Here is a 19,825-nt window from a genome sequence, read left to right on the forward strand (position 1 = left end):
TTGTGCAGCTAAACTAGCAAACATATATAGGAACAAGGTGCCAGGGTAAAGGAGGCACTTGTCAGGCCCAAATCAGTCAGGAGGAAACCTGTTTCATGTTCTGCCTGAAAACACTTGTACCAAGCCGCATCTTTTTTATGCAGTGAGGGCTAGAGAAACATCAGATCTGAGTTCCCCGCAAAACTCAGTTGTGAGCGGGATGATGCCAGTGTCCAGGGGGATTGGGTAGCATGCCCAATTACATCTGTGGATGAATAGGTTTGAAGAGCCCGCTGCCAAAGTGTGCATCATTTCCCTGAGAATAGAGTGACCCTGCTCTCACAGAAGTTATTGCATGCAGTAACTGCCTGCAAGTTATGAGAGAAATGCTCTGAGCTCTCTCTCTCTCTCTTTCTCTCTCTCTCTCTCTCTCCTCTCTCTCTCTCTCTCTCTCTCTCTCTCTCTCTCTCTCTCTCTCTCTCTCTCTCTGTGTGTGTGTGTGTGTGTGTGTGTGTGTGTGTGTGTGTGTGAAAGAGAGAGACAGAGACAGAGACAGAGACAGATGTCAACTTCAGACTTCTTCCTCACTCAGCCTTTAACTTACTTTTTGATACAGGTTTTCTTGCTGAACCGTGAGTTTGCTGATTCAGTAACCCCCAGAATTCCTCTGTCTGTACCCGCCTAATGCTAGGATTCCAGGTGCATGACCCCACACACCCAGCTTTTTATGTAGGGGTTGGATATTTAGCTGTAGACTGTATGCTGGCGCAGGAAGCACTTTACTGACTGGATTATCTCCTCTGCTCAGGAAACATTCTGCTTCTTCTTTTTATTTTCTTTTTTACAAGGTGGATCATGAGTAGTCTTTCTCAAGCACTGCTCAGAACTGTGCATTCGTAAGAGCCATGTGGCAATCCGTAGCGGTGCATCCCCCTATCCTACTAAGTCATTTTATTTGACATGGTAGAGGTCAGTTTCTCTAGATAACGAATGTTCTTACTTCTTGGGGAAACATCTCCAGAAAGGAAATGCTTATAGCTACCTTTCAGGCAATGGTCCAATTGTATTAGTAAATCCCATAGAACACCTGGGTCTGTTTTGTCAGACCTCCCACTGGTGATTGCTTCAAGGGGACAGGAGCAGAGATCAGGGTTGTAGAGCTGATGGCTCCTCCACTTACAATTTACCCAAGGGCAGGAGAGCGCCCCAGATGGGTTATGAGGAGTGACACGAGAGGAGCCCCACAGTGCATTTTAACCACCGCAGCACCATTACAAGAATTGTTCGCAGATGGTTAAACCAAACAGAGTTAAGGGAAGAGTAAGCTGATGCAGGAATTGTGAGGGATGGAGGTATCTTAGCAACCATTTTTTTCTCCAGTCACCTGTACTCTGAGCTTCATGTACTGTGGTTGCAAAGGATTAGTAATTAAGACACTTGGGGGAGATTGCTGAGTAGGAAAGTTGGTAAGTAGGCAGTATATTTTATGTTAAATATTTAGCATGCTTTTAATCTTTATAGAGAAACATTCAAGATCAAATAAGTGAACAGAGTATATAATTTGTCGTTATACAAAGAATACATAACCCATCAGTTTAATAGCAAACTCAGCCCTCCCACTTTATATCTTTGGTGGAAACATACGCCAGAAATGATAGTCTAAATGTGATTTTATAAGGCAGCCTACAGCCTCAGGTTGGGGGACACAGCAGAGAAGGTTAAAATTGTGTCACTTCTTTTTCAGCAGTGATATGGTTGCGACTTCGTGGATGTGGCTTCCCTGGCATTTCTAGAAGACCAGCCTCCTAGTAGGCATCTTGTTCCTCTGGCGCTTACAGCCTTCCCACGCCCCCTCCCACAGTAACAGACATGATAACACAGAACGTGGCAGTTTCATGTGGCCTGAACCCGAGAAAAGGAATGACAGGCAACTGAGGAATGTGGAGAGCTAGAGAAATTGTCTTTTCCAGAAACAATACCCCAATGGCTTATCCAATATCAAGGAGTCAACTCTGACACTGTGCAGATGTTAGTAACATTATATGGACTGAGCATTGTATTTATAAATTTACGTGAGTGTGCATGTGAGTGCGCATACACATACACACACACACACACATGCATGCACACACACACATGCATGCACACACACACCACATACCAAACTGACAAAAAATAAGAATGAAGAGGCCATATGCCATGAATTTGAAAGAAAGCTAGAGAATTACATGGGAAGAATCAGAGGGAAGAAAATGAAAAGGGAAAATGAGCTAAATTAAATTTTAATTTCAAAAAACAGTAAAAGAAAAATAAAAATGCTATAAAAATTGTACCAAATATTGCAAAGGACCCACCAAATAAGGCCAAACATTTTTTTAGTTCCCACTGAGATGTACACACTCAGTGTTGCTATGTTGCTAGAACATTTGGAAAGTTCAAAAGAAGTTTCAATCCATATTGATAAAGGATCTTGATAGTTTTGGGTATGCTGTCTGAATATTTTAGGTATTTTGCTGTCTCTGTATAGATCAAATTTAGCCCAGTTTGTAAGTAAATGGGATGTTGAGTCTACTTTGAAAGAATCCACATTTTTCTGAAGGTTGTGAGAAAACAAACTAGAAAACACAATATTTAGTTTATTTGAGGCAAGTTGTTACTATTAGCTATGGAAAATTCTGGTAATTATTCTAAATTCCAAGTGTGTAATGTAAAACCTAGAATAATAATGGTAGAAACAGAAGGTAGCAAATTTCACAAAGATGAGTTCATAGTGTGGCTCTAACACTCAGGAAGACATAAGTACTTCGAGTCAGCTGAGCTCTTCTTAGAAACATAAAAGTTATCATTGCTTCTATTTTGAAAAGAATGTCGTATGTCTCTGAGGTTTTTGAAGACCTTATCTAATTATTTTACCTTATTTTTCTATAGAATCATATCTATCTGTTGCACCTAAGATGTATATTCTTGTGATAAAAATAGACTAGTAATAGATATGACCATGATTTGATCAACTAACAGTTAACCTGTATAACTTATCTATTCTAAAAAGCCTGCAATAACACTTTCAAAGTATTGGAAGTAAACCTTGTATAATAATTGAGTTATATGGGTACAATACCTCATATTAGAGTAGAAATATATATATATATAATATGTAAAGAATAATCTTTTGAATTCTATACCAATGCATCTAAAATTAAACTTAGTTTGCATCTACATACACAATTCTATACCAGTGAATTAAAAATAACCTTGTGAGTTACGATTGAGGCATTAAGTCAAGGAGTAGATTCACTAATCTACTTTTTCTTCTACCTTCCCTATATATTTATATATTGTCCCTTCTCTCAGAGACATACAGAACATAGCATTTAAAGATGCTTTTATTAAATTTTAAAGATTCTTTGACAATGAGACATGTTAACTCCTGGCAACACCCAGCCTACCTCAAAGAGGATAATGAGCATTAAAGAACCTCCTTATGGAGATGGCTTCAAGTATGGCAAACTATCCACTGGGAAAAATGTCCTTGTTTCTACCACAAACAGAATTCTTCCTTAAAAAAGGGGGCAAGCTTGGATGCAGGCAGAATCAACAGCCAAACTCTGCCAAGACAGGGTAAGCAAGTCCTCAATAGTTTCTGACTCACAAATATGTCTGTCACATATACTGGGTCAGAAGGCTGAAGAAGATGCTCCAATGTTATAGAGAATTTTGGGTGACTATTTGGGTAGCAAACTGTCTCTGTCTTCTTCTCATTTGGAAAGCTACTATCTTGCACTCTCGGTATACTCTGGTAATCAATTTTATTTCTTCTCAAGTCTCTGATGGGGTTGAAGACCAGATAGCTTAGTTTTGCAATTAAGCTTAGTTATTTAGGGGTTAAGATGTTTTTAGGTCTAGATAGATGTTTTAAGTTGATAGAGATGAGATATGATAGATATTGATTTACATTCAGAATTTTAGACTCACCAAGATAGGAAAGATGTTTTCTTCAAGGTTGTTAAATACAAATAGACAAAAATACTATTAATGTAACATTTGTATAATTCCTAATGTTCAATGGTTCTTCTAGATGTATGTAGTTTATTGTATATATGTGTAATAGTATAAATGTATATGTAAAAAATTAAAAAAATATTTAATAAAAATAGAAATGATAAAAAGGAAAAGAGAACTGACGTAGGGAAATGAAGATGAGTTTGAATCCTCTGTCTGACTGTAACCTCCGCCCAGTCTTCAACTGGGACCGTGGCGATGATACCTTCTGAATGAGTGTAACATTAGGTGGGTGGTGAAAGTCAATGCCTGGCATTTAGTAGTGCATTAATAGATTGTAGATGTGAAGTTGCTGCAGTTTGTGGTTTTATAGCCATTGGTCTCTTGCACAGTAACACATGCACTCAGTTTTGTAAGAGTGGTTGAATGGCATAATTTATGTTAAATCTCAAAGACAGCGCATACAGGACCTCCAGAGATACTGGTTTTGGCTATGTGATACGAGACCTGCCATTTTCCCAGTGCTAAGCAGAGTAGCTGCATACAAATGTGGCTCTAGTTTAATCAAAAGTGCTGACAAAACAAGGCAGTACCTAATGGTCATAGTTTTATGGTTTGCAGAGAGGAATGCTGCAACGGGTCTGTGGATGGGACCTTTGCTAAGGACTGCTCTGACTTTCATGCCTAGTAAGGATCAAATTGCCAGTAGACTTTCATAGACCTAGATTTCACAGGATTTGATCCGTGTGTAAAGAACTTATTTAGAGAAACAGTAAAATGTTCCGTTTTAGAAATGACACTTCTAGAAGTTTCTACTTTGCAGAAACCAGATCGGCTATTTTGATACATATTTTACAACTATTACAAGATGTACTGGAAAAGGCTCTTTTCCATTCTGTCTAGACACCTTTTCCTAGACAACATCCTGGCATATAAGAGTAAGCACGAAAATGAACATATTACATCAATCGTGCCACAGAGAGGAATGATAAGTTTACAGTTTCCTATGTGGGAGGATATTGATGGTAATTACCTTGCCTCCCACCTCACTTCGCTTCACAGACTGCTCTCCTGTGGTTGGGAGGGCCTGGTCAAGCTTCACCACGTACTTGAAGAATGCTTTAATTGGTTGGAAGTCTTCTGTGGCTTGCAGGGAGGGGATGTTAAAGAGAATTAGCATTTTCCTTGGTGAGTAAGCTGAGCACTGCTCGTAGCTAGTACTCATGGGAAATTTATCCTCACCAGAATCTTGTGGCGATCCCACGCTTGACAATAATAGAGTAATGTTCAATAATAGGAAGAGTTCACGAGGATATGTAAGTAACTACAGAAGAAATTTATTCATCATGGCAGGCTTAGGTTTTTGCTTAGTGCATAATATGATTTTAAATTAGCCAAATGCAAGGTGATGTGGAAATTAGACAAGTGAAAGCTGACATGGAAATTCCCTGCCCTTCCAAGTCCTTCTTTGGCTGGAAGACATAAGATGTCAGTTGTCTGGACCCAGATTTTCTATGACTCTGGGAGGACAGCCCTTGAGTAGAACCTGGGGTCTTGCTAAATATTGAAAGAAGACAAGAAGTTTACACAAGCACTTAGACCTGTTCTTGAATCAATGCTTAAAATCTGACATTCAAATATTACGAATTTGAAAACCTCCTGTATACTGCATCTAACATAATAAAGATCTATGATACGTCAAATATCCTCCCCAAACAAATTAATGATTTTTTTAATCATACATTTTGTGTAACCATACATTTCTAATAATTTATAGGCAAATTAGTGATTTGTTTAATCATACATTTTGTGTAATCATACATTTCTAATAATTTATTGGCAAATTAAATTACAATTAGAAAAAAAGAATGGGGTCATTATTTACAATTTTTGTCGCTGAGGTAAATATAGTGGATATCTGAGGAAAAATATTGTAACTATAAAAGTTAACATATGGCATTTCTTTTATTGTTAGAAGAAGATCCATCTCTACATAGACACTTTAACTAATATGTTACTTATATAATGTACCTTTTTAAAACTTAACAACATTATGAAAGACTTTTTATCCCCACTTATTTCACATGTATAGAGCATATATAGATATGTATTTACATTTGGAAGATACAAGGTATTACATGTAAATCATACTTTATATCATAGTGATGATGAGTTAGAACTTAGCATGATGCTACTCATGTTCTAAACATCCAAGGATACTAATTATTTCAAGTAGAGAAAATACATGTCCACATGTCCTGTGTGTGCATGTGCGTGTGTGTGCCACATAATAATACAAGAGAAAGAGCCTGTCAACGTAAAAGTGGCAGGCTAAGAGCGGAGGGGGACAGGCTGTAGGGAGGGCACCTGGAAACAGCTGGAGGGCTAACAAGATATTATTCTATTTCACTCGCAAACATCTTTAAAAATTGGTGAAGAAATTTAGCTAGGCCAGGGCTGGTGTATAATTTAACACATCCACTGACATTATGTGTTTAGGGTTTTCATGCACATGCTTATCTACTGCCCCCTCAGCTCTCTTTGGAATTCATTTATAATAAAATGCTTGCTGCAGATCCTGTCACATTTCAGGTTTTGGTTCCATGGAAATTATTCTCAGCTAAAAACATATTTTTAGAGTTGTAGTATCCCTTCTATTTTTGGTGAATGTTGAAGCTCCTCCTGTGCTTGGCTTCACTTCATGAAAATTTCAGTGGTGGCCCTGACCATGTGCCCTGACTAGACCAGGTTCTTATGGCGATGTCACCTGTCCTAAAAACACCGATCCCTTAAACTTAACTAAAATTCAGTGATAGAGATTCTTGATGAGTTGAATTTCCTACCAGCTGTCTTGAACCTGATCCCAGGTTAGGTAAAGGAAGAATTCTTATCTGTGCATTCCATATCTTGAAACCAAATACCAGGCCAGACTCCCCATAGACCCCATCAGAAATAATCCCACTTCAGAAAATGATGCTTGGGAGGCAGGGAGAATGATATTTTTATTAGGTGGTATCTGGACATCTTTAAAACTGACTAAAAATTTTCACCCTTTTTGTTGAAGCTGGTAAAATCTCCAGGTTATTGTTATGAGTCATAAGTGTCTGTTTAATACAGAGAACAATGCTGAGTTTGTTTGTCAAGCAAAGTGTGTGAGGAATTAGCAGTGTCCACGAATTCAGTAATGACGAAGCCTCAGATGTAATGTTTCAATTAAAACTTAATAAGCATGCATGAGATGTATTTACAGTGTATGCTGAGCAGTGGTTAAAAAAAACTTGTTTTGCCCACTTTTGCAAACTGGTAGATAGAACATATTTGTTTACTCGTAACATGATAATTCCTGGAGGTGTGAACACTGGGGTATGGGAGAGGTGAAGAGACAAACATTGTAACAGGTATTCTGCAGAAGTGTCAAGAGATGCAGAATGTTTCAACACAAACAAAAGATGGCGAATCGAAAATGATCTGTCCAGGGGTTGAACGAAAGCTCTAAAAGTGGCAAATGATCACAACCATGTCGCTTGACTCATGAATTCAAGATGCATTCAAAGTGGAACGCTGGACTGGAATGTTTGAAAAGACGTTTGGTTATTAATCGTAGTGTTAGGGACAGAGAACAGGGAACACACACTGTCCCGTCACATGAACAAAATGACTAGCGGGATTCCACCGATCCAGCTGAATGCCTGTGCTACGCGATAGGTGAAGAGACCACGCATGTAAGTAACGCTGGCTTCTCATGCTGCAGTTGCTTAAGACATTAAATGATATTTGAATAGACAATATTGTAAAAATAACAAAGCCAGTACTCTTCCTTCTAATCTCAAAGGCTTTAAGAACCATAACTTCAAATGAACTGTAAACTGTCCCTTTCATCTTGAAACGCCATAGCCAGTCTCACCCATTACCTGTTTAGTAAAACACTAGACTCAGAACACTACGCCCGTCACTTCAGCCCACTGCTCTTTTTAGTTTTTCAGTGTCCTGAAATCAATTTCAAAAAGCCAACTAGTTTGGGGAAAGTTTTTACTTTTGCTTAAATTTCATGTCATTTTCTCATTTTGTGATGTACATCAGACATTTAATTTTGAAGGAAGAGCATATGTTTAAGAAAAAGGACAAAATCTTACTATTAAATAAGCATGTTTCAAAGATAAAAGGGATGTTGCAATATGCCAGGGAAGTATCTGATTTAGAAAGAAAATGCAGCTATTTTCTTCAACTAATTTAGTCTTGTGACAAAATGTTTCAAAAGACTAATACTTCAATTCGTATTTTACCTTAAAAATCCATGAAATTAATTCAGTTAATAAAGCAAAGATTTTATCACATACATGATCATATGCATATATGTCAACAGCAGAGTTTTGATATATCAACAAGATATAAGAAGTCAACAAGATTTTGTAATATTAAAGAGTATTTGTCAGGGTAATAAGAGTTTTAATATTCTTAGTGTAAATATTTGGTTATTTTGGAGTAATAATCTTAACCCTAACATTACCTTAAGCTATTTTAAAATTACATAAATATATTCTGTTGACAAACTATTTCAATGAAAAAAATCAAACTACCTACATGTAGCCAGACTACATAGACAGGGTAATGAATGGTTCCTCATCAGGCTTCTCGGCTAAACATGTTCAATTGTTTCAGTTAAAAAGTTTTGACATTTTGTTTAGTTGTTTCTTTCTCATTTTGATAACTTTTATTTTCTGGAAATCCTTAAGAATGTTCTTATAAAACATTACAAAAACAACTTGTTTAATTTTCAAAATTCAATATCAAAACAGAAAAGAACAAATCAAATGAGAGAGCAGTTAAATATTTTTAGAACAGTGTAGTATTTTACCATCACATATCATTACTGTATAATTACTGAGAAAACAGAAGAAACATTTAAAAATTTGCCCTAAAAACAAGTAAAAAGGATTTTGTATTATTAAAGAGTATTTTCTGGGGTAATAAAGATTTTAACACTATTCATGTAAATCTTTGGTTAACTTAGAAGAATAATTTTAACCTCAAAATTATTTTAAAATCTTTTAAAAACATTTTAAACAGAAATAGGTTAAAATTTACATGGCTTTTCATAAAACAGCCTCTACTATTAACATATTTTTCATTATTTTCAGTTTGATTTCATAAAGAACAACTTTTGGTGCTTTTCCTTACTTCTTGAGAATATGCACACATATTCACCCCAGAAGCATGCATTCACATGCTAGCAGCACAAGCTAACACCTAAAACACCATGTAACATGTTTCTGTATCTTTGCACACTGTTACGCAACATGTACTACTCTGGATGGAACACTAAAAATAAAATCAAATAAGTAGTCTGAACTAGGTAGAAACTTGTTGGTGATGCTGTTGCTTTGTCTTATGTCTATAACAAGGATATATTTGAGTGGGAAAAAAACAACCAATAGTTAAAGTCATAGTAAATTACAGATATGACATTGTCTTAACATTCTTACTGTTAACACGGAACATGCACTGTCTAAAAGAAATTCAGGGGTGCATCTACCATATGCTGCCATCTGCTAACGGTGACAAATATTTGGAAATATCATTTATTTTTAATGATTATTAGATTGAGGCAGCTTTAGAACAGCAGATAAAAACCTTCTGGTAAGTGTCATTGAAAAATTGATCCTATTATGCTAATAATTACCAGCATTCCAGGCAGTTCTCCACAACTCCATGCAGTGTCTGTCGTGGAAAGATGTAGTGTGAAGTTCTGGGCCACTGGAATCTTGGGGTGCCTATCCAACACCTCTCAGCTCACCGGCCCTGACATCCCTGAGCACTTACCAACAGGAACTCTTCACCAGAAGGTCCAGCTCTTACCTCTGAGTCAGGGTTACACCAATATTCCTAATGGGTGTTCTGTCTAATACCAGCGATAATGATCTTGGTTTAAGTATTAGTTTTACCATATTAATAAATGATAAATTTTGAAAATTAAAATTTACTTCTATATTTCTCTCTGTCTCTGCCTCTTGTGTGTGTGTGTGTGTGTGTGTGTGTGTGTGTGTGTGTGTGTGTATGCGTGGTGTAAAAGCAAGCACACATACACATGTGCATGGTATATTTGTGTGTGGTGTATACATGTGAGTGTATACATGTGCATGCCCGTGCCAGCACATATAGAGGCCAGAGGGGGATGTTTGGTGTCTTTCTCTGTTGCTTTCCTCCTTACTTCTTTGAGACAGGTTGGTGAGCTATGAAGAGATTTTTGCCATCTCTTTGTCATCATACAGATGTTACACGTGTGTGCAGTCATGGCCATCTTTGTATAAGCATGCTGGGGACTTGAACTCAGGTACACATGCTTTCACAGCAAGCATGTCAACCACTGGGCCATTTTCTTATCCTGGATTTTCACTTTTGAGTGACATTTTTAATAATAAGACCTTATTTAAGACCAGAGTATTGGTCTCCTTGCCTTGTCCCTGTGATAGGTAAGAGACAGTCGACTTCAAGAAGCTTTTTTCCTCTCTCCATAAACCACCCTAAGAAGCAACAAGAACACTAGAATTCTCCTCCTCAGAATGCTGTGTGTGACACTCAGGGCACGGAGTCGAAGATGAAACTACCTGATGTTTCTCTTGGACATTTGGAGTTCTTGGAAGCATGAGAAGTGAATGCTGGAGGGTTTTACTTTTTGCTGCCATTTTCTGTTTCAAAAATAATAAATACTAGACAATATTCATGAACAAAGCTTAAAATACGTAGCGCATACCTTATACTAGACACTGATCCAGGAGAGAGGCAAACAATTTTTTAGTCTAATAGAGCTAGAGACGATGGGCCAGAGGCACCAGGCCTGTTGTAGCTGTGTTCTTAACCAAGGTGGTGTTACAGAATTCTCAAAGGTGCTAATCCAACTGACCCATGAGAAGACACTCTCTGGAAAGACAGACCTGCCCCAGAAGTGTTCTCACAGAGCACTTTTCCATGGGTACAGTGGAGAACCCTGACCTTTTAAGAGCATGCGTTCTGGGGTCTGTTTTGTATGGGTGGCCTTGAGCACTGGGCAGTTTTTCTCTAATTTTCCCCAGATGATGAGCGCCATGGTCACTGGCTGCCTATTTTAGCTCTTTTAGCCAGTGCAGGCATTGAAAGCAACGTAGTCCTTGGTTGTACAGCTTTTATCGTGCTGTGTGGGACTCAGAGCGCACAGCTCCCACCACGGTCTTCAGCTGGAAGGCGACTTCTTGTGAAATCAGCAGGGTGGGCAGCTGAGGAGCGTGTGAATATTGTGCATCTGTAAATATCTGAGCACATCTGCTGAGCTCCCTCCTAACAGACCACTGGGGAAACCCGTCTTGCATTGTGCCATGCAACGCTGTTACCCTGCTCTAATTGTCAAGTCTGTTGAGTGTTTTCCTCATGCACACAAAAATTAAACATCACTCTCCTCATTCATGATTAATTCAGCTGCAGTGCCGCACTGTGTCACACTGCATTTTTTAAAGTAATTGTTAAATTCGACCTCATAATGAGAGCAGTTTTAATTAACTTTTTGTCAGTTAATCTTTTTTTTTTCCCTCATACATTTTCCATATCTGGTGTGTATACGGTGTGTCTCTGCCCAGGGGTTTGCAGACCCTTGATATGAATGCTTAAGCTGGGCGAACGCCAGTGGGTGTACCACATGCGGGTGGGGCCAAGAGAGCCTCCCAGGCACCATTGGGCTCAGCTTGTCTGGCCCTGGCTGCGTCTGTTCTTTGAATTAACCAACTCCTCTACAGTTGAGGTCATTTAGGATCCTCCAAGCTCAGCTTTATTCCCCCCTTCTCCTAGATGTGCTTTGTACATCTGCTAGAGAGTGGGTAGGCAATAGAAGTGGGAATGGTTGTACGCATCACACAAGGGTCAAGATCCAACTGCTGAGTAGAATGTGTCCAAAGCAAGGCATTGGCCATGTTGAAGGGTCTCTTCACAACTTCTTGTAAAATGAACTTTCCTCAGCCTGCTTCTTCAGGGGATCTTGATAACATAACCAAAGTCACTTATTTGAAGTGATTTGTTCAGTCTTTTTTTTTCATCAACTCTGTGTACTTAATCGGTGCATGTCTCTCTTCATCCACACACTTTTCTCCTACAATAATTTTTCTCCAATGGACATCCAATTCCATATTGAGTAATACATATCCATAATGTTTTCCTTTGCAAAATAGTTACATTTTATAGATTTTAATAATAATGCATAGGTTTTCCTGAAGGCTAAAAAAAAGTGGTCAGATTTTTCTAATAGTGCTACTGTTTCCACCTCTTTGAGCAATATCAGCCATTTTGGGGACATGTATTGGATATATTTATAAGTTATTGTTTCAGTTTTCCTGTGTTAAAAAGCATAGGATTGAGGAAGTAAGATCTGACAATTCCTGTTTTAGAATTTTAGGATAAGGCATTGAGAGGTTAAATAAACACATACTGACTTTGCTAATCAAGTATTTAAATAGAGTGCAGCCATGCCCTAGAAGAGGGTGCGAATCATCTTGAATTTATCAGTTGACATCTTGTGTCCAGTTTCTCTTTAATAACCTTTGCTATTCGTCAACATTACAGTGAAGAGATTCCAACTAGAGAGACACATTAGAAAGAGCAATCTCAAGAGACTGTACCTTGTATAAACCGATTTGATCTCCAAGGGATTAAAAAATCCACGTGATTCAGAATCTGTCAAATCTTGAATGCTGGAGTGACAAGCAGTTTCTATCCTGGACTGATGGAGAGACTAGAAGGACCATTTTTTTTCTCACCTAAAAAAATGTAGGATAATTGTTGTATATTACAGTGATTTTTCTAATATGAAATTATTTTAATGTATATAGCCCAGTGTAACTTATAAGTGTACCTTGGCTTGTCCTGTTCTGTGTGTCTGGTATGAGCACATTTTTGTCACTGTGTGACACAGCGCAATACAGTTGGAAACCTATTGCAGCTTTCGTCAGGGCCTATTCTCTGTATCTTCCAGGAGGAAGCACCTCTCTCTGAGCTCCTGGAGGACTCCTGCTTTAGTTACTTTCTCCTCTGACCCTAGCTCACTGTCCACATCATATGAGGGCTTAACAGATTATTGTCAAATTGAAAATAAATACACTGTTTTGTTCTTTTATTCATTAAGCACTCTTTACTGAGTCATTGCCTGAAAGAAGACCGAAGCATACACTGTTCTCGTCTTCAAGCGTTTTAAAACTTTCAAAAGTGAGTAAGGAAGGACCTACGTAGATAGATACTCCTTGAGCTTTACAGACAATGCCTATTGGGTTTCTCCAAGGTAGAAAAAGACTTACAAGAAGGCTGAAGTTACTTGGATCTTGAATGTGGAGTTTTACCCAGATTGATGATAATGCCAGTGAGCGTGTGTAGGTGAGGACTCTGGCACACAGCAGGGTCAAGACTAGAGGTCTGTGGCAAATGTCCCACCACCGTTCCACCGTCCAGTTACTTCTAAGTCCATGCTGAAATTCCTTAGCCTCGTGGGAGTCAGGTGGTTGTTTCACAAGAGGATGAGGTGGGAGAATTGAAAACCAGCGCCGGGAGCTCTTGGATAATGCTGAACGAACAGAGGAGGAAGTAATGAGTAGAAAGATGGGGGTGGATTTAAAGACTTAGGGGTAACAGGTTATGGCACAGCCAAGAAAATGTCATTTGCTATCCATAAAACTCGTATTTCCCCATGTTAAGCCTTTTGTTGTATGTGTACGTGTGGAACGTAGCCTTAATTCTGCTGCTTATATGGTTGAGAAATTCAGATCAGTGTTTATGCTTTCCCAGAACTCGCTTGCTTGCTCTTTGTCTCCAGTACAAAGTGGGATGGCTGTGTTCCAGTTCTGACTTGGAAGCCAAGTAGGATGGGAGCAGAGATGTCATAGCAATGTGTCCAAATTTGCTTTATCTTTGAAATGTCGCGAATCTGGTGCTTAAAGTGATTCATCGGCGCTGTACATTTTTTTTCCTGACATAGAATCATCTTATAATACCACTGTCTTAACTCGAGAGTCCTAATGTAAAACGTGCAAATACATAAACTTTGTTAATATGCAATTTCTTGCACCACTTTACTCTATAATAATGTCTAAGCTTGTCATTTGAAATACATATTAAAAGATACTACATAAAAGCTACTAGCCACTTATCAATACTTGAGAGCATTTGAATTTCCAGAAATTCCCTGTGGTGAGAAAATTGCTGATAAAGTACAGGGCAAATAGGGTAGAGTCCTAGTATTCATACCATTGAATTCCAAATTAATGTCACTGTGTCATAAAGTACCAAATAATTTTGTATTGCATTTGTAACCAAAAGCAAATGGCCATTTAATCAGGCTGCTAAATTTACAAAGTAATTTGTCATGAATTCACATAATGTAAAAATAAACAGAAATAAAATAAAACACACACTGCTATTTATTTTTACTATGTGCAAGTACTTCTAGGGAGCTGATTTAAGAACTATTTTTCAATGTTGGACATTTATAACCTGAGCTACTTTTAATTTTCATAGCTTATTAAAATAATTTTAATTATAACTGAAAAAATGAAAAAAAATGTTGTTTGTAGAGGACCATGGCCGTATATGACTTGACCACAAACTCAATAATAATATAAATTACCGAGAAAGACCTGTAAGGATATCTTTTTGGAATTAAAGCCCACAGTGTGCAAATGCACTTTGTAATTGAGTATTTCCAAACTAATATCTGGTAGCAAGGTTTTAATTAGTGAGCATAAGAATAGAATGTCTTTACAGAAAACTAAACTGGAATTTGAGGAACTCGATTTTAGTCTCTTTTCTCTCATAATCATAATGAAATGTGATTAACATGAATTTCATTATTGTTCCACTGAGAAGATATTTTTAATGTTAAATTTGTAAAACCAAACAAAGCAAAACAAAACAAAAGCCCTGCTGAAGCATATACGTGCCTATAAAATGGCTTTACATTGAATATTGTTTAGAGTGGAGAGAGCTCAGCTTAGAATCCAGGCTGCACCTCCTCAAAGGGGTTGATTCGGAACAAGAGCAAATGATACTTAGAATGTTCCTTCAATCCTAAGTTTCAGAATCCAACTTTCGCTCGGGCTTTGGACACTCGCAGCAGTTGAAAAGAGAGCAGCCTCCCTACCCGAGACATCCCCTTCCAGGATTGATTAAAAGTGTGTGAGCTGTTACTATATGGAAGTGTCAGCCAAGATTAGAACAGACAACAAAAATAAAGCAGCGATTGTTGGGAGAGAGGCGGATTTCAGAGTCAACTGTAAGAAATAAAAGGCTCTGCTGCTTCCTTCTGTATTCCACGGAAGGCACAGTTTGCAGAATTTTTATTGGCACCCTGCCATCCTTATTTTCATTTATCTGCCTCAAAGCGCCATTTCGAAAAGTGCAAAACCATGTTGTTGATAAAGTAGATTGTTTATAGCCGAATTGGAAATTTCCGAACAACGCGTATTGTCATAAAGTGGGGGAGGGGGTGCACGGAGAGTGCACCTGCAGCTGTTTGAAACCTCTGTCGGCACCACTGAAAGGAAAAAAAAAACCCAACAAGGAAGATGTGTTAGTTTGTCCTACAAAATTTAATAAGCAAATTTTTATAAACTGTATTAAGTGACAGGCATTACCAAAGCCATAAAGTCCTCCGAGGCTTTATTTCTTGAAACGCTTTCCCAGCACGTTGTCCCCATATTGCAGTCCCCTTTATGGTGTTGGGTTTTGTAATGTACTCAGCTTCACTGGGTGATTTCAATGATAGTAAATCCTGGCCTGATGTGTCCCCATGTGTACCATAGTCATTTTAATACTTCTGCAGTTAAGTACTGTGGGGCATAAATTTTAGCCCTAACTTCAGTTGCTTCGCGGTATATTTTCTTGTCACTGTTTTAACAAAAGCGTAGTCAATAGCTATGAAATACAAATATGCCTGAACAAACGAAAAGTCCAAGGGAATGCACATCCCGTGACTATACAGGGAAGCATCATAGCTGATGAAGGTATCATACTTAAGTCTTAGTAGGTGACTCTTTATAAATCATTAAAAATAATAACTTTAATAAAGTGGATTTCTCTGATCACTAGGACTCTACAGACATTAACTCGGATTATTGATAAAAGGAAGAAAAATGTGGGAAAGTCTAGGATGAAATGCATTTAAGAAGAACTGTTTGGTAGTTAGAGTTAGGCTTCCTGTGTGGCTGTGTGGCCATTTGTGTCTAATAAGCAGTGCCGCTCCCCAGGATCTGTCGCACACTTCTTTGTACTTGTTTTTCTGTTTTATCAATGGGATGACTTCATCAACATTCATCTGAAAATTCTTTTTCCTCTCTGTTCCTTCCGAGTGCTATCCACCTGCTGACAATAGGACCTCTATTCTCTGGGCCATTTAAACCGATTTTAGAATGTGTCTTCATGCATTTCCAGGGTCTTATAATTCCAGCTCTTTTGTTTTGGTTTTTGGGACAGGGCTTCTCTGTGTGGCCTCGGTTGTCCTGGAACCAAGCTGGCCCTGAACTCATGGAGCTTCACCTGCCTCTGCCTTTCCATTACTGGGATTAAAGGCATGCGTCACCACAGCTGGCAATTCAAACTTTTTAAATGTAATTATTTGTACTTTAAGTATATCCACTCTCTTTAGTGTTTGTTTAGATATAATGATCAGGACACTTAGTTAAATTTTAAATGTTAGGTGCAATTAAAAGAATCAGTGTGAGTCTGTCTCGTTTCATTACTTAAACCATTTTGGGTTTACATATATACATGCACATGTGTGTGTCTGTGCGTTTATCATATATATATATATATATATATATATATGTATATATATATATATATATATATATATATGAAAAGCATGATTACCTAGACCCCACCTCTATTTTATTTTATCATTATGTTCCACCTGATTATAGCATCTATGCTGCAGTTTCTTAGGTTTTAGTTTTGCTTTGGTTTTGGCCTCTGTGTTGCATTACCACTGACAACATGGATTAACATGTAAAATCTTACCTGGGTTTTGTAAGAAGCAAAACTATTGTTCGGTTTGTTTGCTTATTTTCCCATTCTTCCATGGCAGGGCCACCATGTTACTATGAATTGGAAAGACTAGGGCTCAAGAAATCACACCTAGAAGGTTCTTCATAGGTGAAACTGTGCTCACCTACGTGGGGGTCTGCAAATATACCCAGCTCTGCCCAAGGAGTAGAGAGGAGCTAGCTTGCTGTCACTCAGGCGTGTGGAGGGGGAACCACGGCCATACTGAAGAATCAAGACACTTTAGTTTCCTGGAATTCACGATGGGTTTTTACTTCGTTTATATTTATTTGTTGACGTGATCAAATAGTACAGGTGCCTGTAGAGGAAAATAAAGTAAAATATTTTGACATTAAATTGACATTTTCCAAGACTCCACAGTACTACCTTACAGGTTAATTATCGGGATAGGTATCCAAGGTGGCTTGGGAAAGACAAGGCAGGTTTATGTGGAATATGGGCAAACCACTCAACACAGCGAAATGAGGAAGCCTGCCAAGGTACGCAAGTACCCCTGCAGCAGATGAATTGGAAATTTCTGTTTGCAGAGCTGTCAACATAGACCCTCTCCTAAATACTAATTGCTTAACAAACAAGGTATTAAGATCTTTAAAATAAGTGTTTCTTTGTCATATATGTGTATTTATAAACATAGAAAGGAAATCTCTACATGCAAAATATTTAGAGTTAGATGCTGTTGTAGGTAATTAGTGAGCAAGGCTGTATGTTTTCTCATCCACCTGCTGGTAGAAGCAGATGGTAGCTTATTTCTGCCCATGTGACCTACAGATTCTTCAGGTTTACCACAATCCTGTGCCTATGGTAATAGCATTGTTTCCTTCCCAGGTATGGCTAAGATCCTGGTGTCTATACATAGTTTGCTTTCTTATTGGCCCCATCTCAATCTTCTGGGAAACAATATCACCAGCGAGGGTGTGGGTCTTGTCACATCAAAGGGCATTTGAAAAGATGTTTTTAGAAGCTTATTTTTTTTCTTGCAAAAACAGTTACAATTACTGCATTGCTGTTATTTCCAGTTTTACAATGAGAAGGACCCCTTTGTGGTTTACATCCTGTTTGATTTTAGCAAGAAATCAGACCCGCAGTGCAGGGCAGAACTTCCCTTTAAACCTCAACCGTTACACTCTTCCCAAGCTCTGTGGCCATGTTAGATGCTCAGCTTTTTACCTTTACAACAAAAGAGTGCACTTTATAAATGTATTAGTTTATTAAACCTAATTATAAAATGCTTATTCATCATGTTCTTAAGTTTTATTGGCATAAAAAACCCAACAAAGCAAAACCCCTCAAACACAGTAAAATTTTCCCTTTTAACTACCCATACCTGGTTGTGAAAATTGGTATTTAAGATAAAAGGTAATAAAAATTACAAATGATGTCCTACATCATTTTAGGGTAGGAGTTAAAAAATGTGTTAATGAAAGTAATAAGATAAACATAATTCATAAAATATACCAGGTGACAGTTCTAGGGAAATTTAACTTTTCTTTTAGACTAGCCCCTTTACTGTGTGAATTGCAGCATTTGAAGCTGCCACAACTCAACTAATTTTCCAGTTATTACTCAGGCAGCTCATATTTTCTTAAAGGATTTTTGCAGGTGATTTTTTTCTTGTTTCCAACCAACTCATCTGAAGTTTTGTGAAGTCCCTTGAGTCAATTCTTCAAGAGCTACCTAATCAATGGTTCTCAAACTACAGGTCAAGACCCTTTTAAGGGTCACATATCTGATAGTCTACATATCAAATACTTACATGATAATTTATATCAGCAGCAAAGTTGCAGTTATGAAGTTGCAATGAAAATCACTTTGTGGGTTGGGGTCACCACAGCACCAGAAACTATGTTAAAGGGCTGCAGTGTTAGGAAGGTTGAGAACCCCTTCTCAACTCTCTGTGATGCTGGTTTCTATGTAAGATATTTTATACAGGCTTCATTGTACTGTTGCTTAAGGCATACATTTTCTTCGTTTCACCAAGCTGAAGGATCCTCACCTGGTCAGTTGGTTGCACCACACAATTTCAGTGAAATGTTCTGAAGACCTAGTGAGTAACTTGAAGACCTAGTGAGTGATTCAATGGGATCGGCCCTTCACTCTCCTAACACCATGAGCACAGATATCCATCAGAACACGTCTGCAGCTCCTCCTCTGGAGATTGGTAAGACCTTATTTCCCTTTGATCAAGGATGGTTTTGGTAGAATCAGAACCAGTTCACACAAAAACCAAAGAGAATTTGAGCCTTTCACTCAGTGTCTCATCTTGGATCAGCAGTAGGGGCAGCACTGGGAGCTTGGTGCTCACTCTGAAACAGAGGCCCAGGCCAGACTTAACAGAATTGGACTTGCATCTTAGGGAAGACTGTGCATGAGTGTTAATTTTTAAGCACCGAAAGACAGCCCTTAGAAATGTGCATGGCGGTGCCCTCTTCGTTCAGATGAGGACTCAGCCTAATGGAGGCTGGAATGTGCAGCCTGGTTTGAGCTCAGGTCTGTTGGAAACTCAAATTCACACGTTTTTACCACACTTCGTTGCCTTCAGTGCACGTAGCCAGCTTTTTGAAGACGAGTGAAAAATTGTCACCAACCCCCTCCCCCTGTTTTTACTAGCTATCAAATATTCTGTCGATGGTGTCCAGGGGCCAGGATGAATCTGGATGGCAGTGAAGTCAGGCATTGCTGGAGGAGTAGTCCAAATTTGGTGAGAAGATCGATAGCACAGATTCTTGTGGCTTTGCACAGTTCTATTTTTGAACGTTTGGAGGATTCTATTTATTAGAGTGTG

General features: G+C 38.3%; 1 long non-coding RNA gene across 1 annotated transcript in view; it reads right to left on the reverse strand.

Moving 5' to 3' along the window:
• Nucleotides 1-13,125: 13,125 nt before the first annotated feature.
• The window catches only part of LOC311595921, a 43,779-nt gene continuing 37,079 nt past the window's right edge, over nucleotides 13,126-19,825 (reverse strand). The window contains exons 3-4 of the long non-coding RNA XR_014778617.1: nucleotides 17,150-17,341; nucleotides 13,126-13,552 (exon numbers count right to left, since the gene is read on the reverse strand). This is a non-coding gene — a long non-coding RNA (uncharacterized lncRNA). The remainder of the gene's footprint in view (nucleotides 13,553-17,149; nucleotides 17,342-19,825) is intronic.

Source organism: Acomys minous (assembly GCF_964271855.1).
Source record: "Acomys minous genome assembly, chromosome: 4".
Lineage (NCBI taxonomy): Eukaryota > Metazoa > Chordata > Mammalia > Rodentia > Muridae > Acomys > Acomys minous.